This window comes from Nicrophorus vespilloides, unplaced genomic scaffold, assembly GCF_001412225.1.
Source record: "Nicrophorus vespilloides isolate i.1.1-1 unplaced genomic scaffold, Nicve_v1.0, whole genome shotgun sequence".
NCBI lineage: Eukaryota > Metazoa > Arthropoda > Insecta > Coleoptera > Silphidae > Nicrophorus > Nicrophorus vespilloides.
This window is the reverse complement of record NW_017100093.1, coordinates 674,398-682,214: the sequence shown is the minus strand read 5'-3', so window position 1 is coordinate 682,214 and position 7,817 is coordinate 674,398.

Here is a 7,817-nt window from a genome sequence, read left to right as displayed (position 1 = left end):
GAGCAATTAAAACCTACCCCACGTTTGTTAATTCAATCTATAAACAATATAATTTATCTATCCTGAATTACATTCTGTGTTATATAATATTTTCGAAATGCATTTTATTATTACTTGTGTTATCCTCTAAAATGAGTAATAGTATATATATTCCATATTTTCGGGATGCAAGTTATATCGTACTACAAAACGTAACCCAGTCCATTTTGCTACGTAAATAAGATGCGTTATAGTCCAAAAAAATGATATTTAATTTAAAAGAAGAAATGATTATTTCAAAGAATACAATTTGTTAATTCAATCAATAAACAATATACTTTTTATATCAAATATTATACCGTATTATCAGTGGTCATTCTCGTACTTGTATTTTTTTTAATGTAGTTGGACATAAAATAATAAAATACAATGATGATGCAATGTTAATATTTCTAATAATTTATGAGTAAACTAGGAGCAATAAATTTAAGATAGTTGTGTTAATTATAATAGATCTTGTTTCGTCGAATAAGCAAGAAGTGTTAAAGCTAAAACAAACATCATTAACCTAAATTTATTTTAAATTTCTGGTTTGTCATAGTTTGTACAACTATTTCTTACGCGTGTTTCTCAGGGGAACGATAATGTTTTGTTGTAAGTAAAGTTGTTAAGTGTAAAGATTTAAGAAATAAAATACTTAACCAAGAGATGTACATCAAGTATTTGTACACAAAATTAAATGAATTAGGAAATTGGAATAATGGATGAGATATACGCTATACACAAACTATACAGAATTTAATTAAAGTGGGGGTTTCGGTTCGGGTGAGGTGGAGTAGTTTCGTTAATTATGTATGGGAAGTTAAGAACATTTAAGTTTCGGTGGCTGCGAAATTTAATTATTCCACTATTAATTTATGTCTTCAGGAAAATATTTCGCACTCGCGCTTTTCACAAGTGCGCGTGAAAATGTATGTTAACGCGTTCCAGTCATGCAGACATCTCTCTCACTCTCTTACACGCACATAACACTCTCTCTATATGTGTGCTTTAGCTAACATTAATTTGTTCGTGTCAAACATGTTTTGAATAGCAATGTTCCAACTTATTACCTTCCCTTTCTCGAAAATGCTCAAGGGATGTTGCCGTGTCACTCCGAACGTTGAACAGGAAATACCCTACTCACTGTACATCGCCGCAAAACTGTTGTGTCAACGTTTTAGTGTGAAAGAGGGACCGCGAGGTCAAATATCTATCTACAACCCACCAAGAAAACTTATTGATTAGATTTGAAGAAATTACTCATTTTGTTAAACAATATTTCGCCTATCAGAATTTTATTTGACAGTTCGTCTCATCGATCAATATCATCGGTTGATGAAACAAGCGAAATGTAACTAGTTACCAATTTACAAAGTTTACAACTTACAAGTTTTTTTTATTAATTTCTACATTACGAGGGGTCTAATAAAAGTTTGCTAAGTTGGCATTAATTCATTTGTTTCTGAAAAACATAAATTGTTTCTCAATTTGTTATAGTCTAACGATATTTCATGTCAAATTTCGAGAAGATCGGTAAGAATGGACAGGAGAAAATGCTAGATTAGTGATGTAAGGTGATGTAAGGCAAAAATTTGTTTTGCCATTTTCTACGGATTTCGACGTCAACTCAAGCCTATGCAAAATTTCCAGGAATGCCAAAATGCATATGGAGTGAATGCATCATCCCTTGTGACTATTTCCAAGTGGTTTCAAAGATTTCAAACAGGACATTTTTCTGTGGCAAACGAACATAATGAAGGTTGCCCGAAATCCTCGACCGACGATACAAATGTAGCTCTGGTGAAGGCAAACATAGACAAAGATTCAAGAGTAACACAGGAAATGGTAATTGATAAACTGTGTTTTAATGCCATAGTTTTGTCGCAAATGTTAAATCATTACTATGGCTGCACGATTTTTAAATGACTACCAAATAAAGGCAAGTATTCGTTTTGCCAAATATTTCTTGGAAAAATTTTTAACAGGAGATTCTATCACTTTTAATAAAATCGTAACAAGTACTGAATCTTGATTCTATAAGTTTGACCAGGAAATCAAGCAGCAGTCCATGGTATGGATTTACCAGGATAAAATTAGTAGCTGCTATGTCACTCGAAACAGGTCAGAGGGTAACTGCTAAGTAGTACACAGAAACTTGCTTACCACAAGTTTTCAAAAAAATGTCGGGAAACCAGAAAAAAGGGGAACTTCGTCGTCACTTTTTACATCACTTACACTACTGAAATAACCAACAACTTTCTTGCGTTCTCTGGCATTCTACCGACCTAGCGCCTTGTGATTTCTGGCTGTTTGCGAAAATTAACAAAATTGAAGTAAATAATCTTCAGTTCCAATGAAGAGATCATTAATTAAAAGTTGAAAAGCTCCAAAAAGTCGATTTTGAGGAATGTTTTAAAAGGCGACTCTACTGACTTAAGACATGTATTGAAATAAATGGAAATTATGTAGAGAAATTACAAAAGGATAAAAATTAAAAATATTAAAATTGAATTGTTATCATTTTGCATTTTTTCAGCCAACTTTACGAACTAAGTATTTGTATTTTCATTAGTTAATATTGCAGATATTAATTAAAAATCCGTTACTTAAACCTCAACCAGTTGGAGTGCAGCAGGTGGATGGACACGGACCCACGGGATAAGCAGCCCATATGAGACCAGACTCACGCGCCAATCCTATTCTTGCTACGTCACTGTTTTTTAAAATAGTGTAATTGGATTAGAAAGAAAAAAAAATATAATTTTTACCTGCATTTATTTACCTAATTACCTATGTTGTTAATAACTCGTATAAAGAAAACAATTTTAATGATTTTTCAATGTCTGTACGGTGTTTCTTTTATCTATGTATAATAGTTAAATTTATTCGTGTAAATATTATTATGAATTATTGTTATTTTGAAATCATTATTTCTTATGAGATTCAGTGAAAGCATTATTTTTAATACAAAGAAAATGTTTTGCTTTGATCATTCAACGATATTATATTTTACAAAGCTGTTAATAAACTCAATACAGTTGAATAATCAATCCAATTAAATTCGAGTCGCTTTAGTGTAATGTGTCTATTTGATAGGAGATAAAAGACACTTCTGTGCGAAAATCGATAGATCAGTGAACGTTCATAATATAAGCATATTTTACCGAGAATAAAACGCACCTTTTACTTAGATAAATCAAATTAAAGTTGAGATCGTATTTTATATTTATTTTTTCTAAAAATTCAATAAATTCGGTTGAAAATATATTTTTTTCAGTTAATTATTTCTATGTGTAAAAAAATGCAAAACAATTCAAGTATTCTCCGCTTTAGACGTTGCTTAACTATTGAAAGTATTCAAATATTAGACACTCGATTTTTGACATTGATTGGTGAAAATTCACAAGTCTATGGTTTTAAAGTTTAGTGTGTGTGAATTGTTAAGCTGTTTACAATAAAATTTCGCAAATAGGACAACTGAATAGATTAGCTGTTCATTTGCACGCTATTTTGAAATATTCAAAGGCGAGTATCTATTGTGTGCAACGAATGGAAATAGTGATACCTAAATAAAATGAAAGGGGATGCCTATTGTCCGCCTTCTCGGCTACTTATTGTTGATGTTGGTGTAGTGCGGAAAACTGAAAACTCTCATCCGGAAAATATATCCAGGTCAAGAAGGGCAACCTGTGTAATTTCGAAGAGGGTACACAATGAGGCGACGTCGAGTACCTTATTGCTGAAAGATTCAATACAAATTCACGCTCCGGAAGATTACCGACGGTAAATCCGCACTTAAAATACCTACAGCTTTCGACAACAGGTTAATGTAAACATCTCTAGTCCTTCCAACGCGAAGGAGACAACAATGTTTCCATCCCATTCCAGGATGAGACTGGGGTGGACAGGCTTCATAAAATCCGACCGTCGGGGTAATATTAAAAGAAAATAACCATCCTGACCTCGATGTTACTTAAAGCTTTTATCTGCGGACGGAGTTTGCGGAGACAAAGGAGGCCTGAAGTGTGCGAGAGGCCGATAGTAAAACAAGCGATGCAATCGCGTCTCATCTGGACATAGACCTTTTACGACTCTCTCCCTTTTTTTGCCCCTTTACTACTTCCATTTTCTTTAATCGCCACGAGATATAAACCCGAAGCCATCTAATTGCAGACCGTAAACCATCGATCCCGTCTTCTGCAGCAGACCAATTATATTGCTACAACAAAGGTGTGCATTAGGATGGACCTTCTTGTTTTCTCGTCGGTCTCGTTCCTTCCAATTAGCGAAAGAGATGCAATAAAAAAATATAAGCAGAAATTTCGCAAAAATTTTAGAACGGACAGGTGCTAAGAAAATTATTGTAATTAAAATATGCCGCGAGCGAATAAAAATATATATCTCTTGGCGGATGAATTAATTGAAAATTATAAGTTACGTTGAATTCATCGAACAATGTTGGAATATTTTGTTATACTTTGAATAAAACAATACAAATTAAACGATTAAAACTCAATCATAATGAATTCTTTGAAAATTTAGATCTATATCAATAACTCGTTCTACCCACGATTTCGTGGGCGCCGGTTCGAATCCTGGTCAAGCCAGGCCCTTTGTGAGCCCTCTCGGTGCTTGCAGCAATAGGGCCATCGTTCGTCACAAATGAACAGTGAAATTAATGAGGTTCAGCAAGTCGATGGACAATGCCAGTGTTAAGGATAACAGCAGATTCACAGTCAAAGGAAATAGTGGAATCGCAGAGCATCATTATAAGACGACAGGCAACCAACAAATTAAAATCAAATCATCATAATGGTAATTATCTCCTTTGGCCAGCCTATTGATATAAATTTTTATTATATGTTAAAATTTATTTATGTATAAATTGTACTTTTTTCTTCTTCTTCTTCTTCTTATGTATTAATGTTTGGCCAATAAATTATTATTATTATCCACTGGGAAAGATTATTCATTTAATGTCAACGGCCAAGTGCGCCGCTAATAGTTAATAATAGTGTTTTCTTGATGTCGGAGAGTGCAATATTTTCTTGCCACGGCAATTGAACCATTGCAAAAAGCTATAGGTCTTTCAGCCCTATTGAAAATAATTGTTTGTAAATAATGGTGTAGTATTTAATTTAATGTCCGTGAAATTCAATTTTGCTACTACTATTTGCACCAAATACGTTGTTCATATTTGTAATACAAACTTATTGTTATTGATATGTATTTTCCAGTGGAAAAAATATAAATATTTATGTTTATAGTCATACAAATATTTATTATTATTAACATAAATATTTATATTTTCAAACTTTGTCCATTACGTGTCATATTATGTAAGTACTTGTACCGCGTTTATAAAATAATGGCAAGAAACTAACATATTTTTTTATCGTTGTATTAGGATTTGAAAAGATGCCTTTAACCTAATTAGCTAAGGACCTTTTTATTATTTAATGCATAGTAGTATATTTAACAAAGAAAAAAGGAAACACAAATCTCAATTCTGTATAGTAAATGGGGTCCATTTGTAAACTGAAAAATTGCATGCGAAAAGGGGCCTCGGGGCAAAGAACCACGTCGGCTTTTATATTATGGATGGTGTTTGGTTTATTTTTCTGGATGGAAACTGCGAGCACCACTTTGTACAGAAAACAGGAGGACAAATCGGAAAATCGATTACACCCTTCGCCCTCAGAACTTGATGGCGCGAGGTGGAGTGTGGGGAGTTGGAAGCGGAACCACGCATTCTCCCGTCCATAGGCGGGCGGTATTTAATTAACAAACACATCGTCGTTTTAGACTTCCATTTACTACTACTCTTTCATTCTCCAATGGACGTAAACCCATATAAAAAGATGGTGTATGCGTGTGTGTGCATTTTCCATGTGATACATGGCTCGAGCATGGCCGTTCCGTGATTTATGTTTATCAACGCCGCTTTTGTCGACTGAAATTGAGGGGTCTGGGGGCGGCCGCTGCGCACGTTCCGTTGCAATTTTAATACCGAGTTTCCGAATTAAATTATCCATTAATTGCTTTCACCGGCTAATTGTACGGAGACCCTTCTGCTATGATTCACACTCTGACATAAACAATGTTCATACAATACCATTGTTTGCTTCTTTTCAATTAGTAAATGGATTACAATCATCACAATGAGACAATATGCAACCATTTTTTATTTATTTTTTAATGCGACATATCCAAATAAATGTAAATTATGATACGTCGCATTCATACTGATTTGATTATAAAATTTACTTATAAAGGTTTTAATTATCATATGATTTACGAAAAAGTTAAGTTAATAAAATTACAAACTTAAATTAAATTTGCATATAAAGTAGATACAAATAAATTTGATTCTCAGAAAAAAATTCAATAATGTAAGCTAAAAAATTAAATTGTATATAAATAAATATTTTCATTGTGAAAAATATTGAAATACATTTTATTTATGGAACACAGTGTAAACTAGAAAATTTAATTGAATATACATTTCTATAATGGTTGTCAACAATATTTAATATTGATGAACATACATTTAATGTGCGTTTGTTTAAAATTGATTTCTATATAACTTACTGTTTTCATTGTAAACAATGTGTAAAAGTGTGTATAAAATAACCCTTTGCAACAGTTCTTGCTTCGTTTTATTTATGTTTAATTGTTTCCTTTAATATTATTATGTGTGGAAAAATAAAGAAGGTTTGAACTAAAAAATAAATAGAAAATACATTACCAATTTTCTAGTAACAATAAATAAAATACAATATATATGAATTATTTGATAGAAATGAAACATTAAATAAATTTCAGGTAAAGTAAACAAACATGTTTTAAATTTAACTTGTATCATTGTGCTTTATTATGATCATTATTTAAACGTTAAACATTTATAAGAATATGAAGTGACTTAAATTAAGTAAAATTTAGTTGAGTTGAGTAAACTCCATGTGAACTACAATTGTCAAAGCCTTGTACATAATCCATGTTTGCTCGTAGTCGTACATCGTTGTGCCAATTATATGTGAGAGTGTGTGAAATTTACGAGGTGCATTTAATTAATGCATTCGTGTGCGTTTTTCGTTTCATTTTCTATGCTTTAGAAATAGAACGGAACCAGAGTCTATGTGTTTCGTCCTTTATTTTACTTCTTTTCTTTCATTTACTTCAGAATTTAAAACACTCCGCTATTGCAAATTGCACAAAGTGGTGCATGAAAAATTGAAGAAGCTTGTTTGCCGGAGCGTTTTGCTTGTAACGTTTAAATAATTTAAACTCCGCATGAAGGAGAAAACAAACACACCCTTACACACAAACACACATACAAATACAGACGTCCACCCACACGCACACAAATGATTTGCAAACATTTCGGATGAATTTTTTACTCGACCGTTTGCGAGGATACATATTTCTTTATCCCCCATCTTGTGTTCGCCCTTCTGCTTTTTTATTTGTATATATTTTTTTCTCTTCATCCTAAATTTTCAGCTGCATGGCTATAATTAGGGATGTAAATATAGAGATCAGAATGGTGAGCAGCATTTTATTATCGACATTAAAGAACCCTCGAGCCGTAAAGCCGACATCGTAATTCCTTATCATCGTCGATAATGTTTCAATTTCAGCGTAACCAGAACCACTTCCAGACAACGTCAACTTTGTGAGCAGTTTGCAACAAATCGTTCCGGTTTGTCGGGCTGCCGTCGAGGTTTGTCCACATAAAACCATTACAGAAAATACGAAAACCTGGAAAAGGAGGCAATCATTCCATTGTTAAGCTT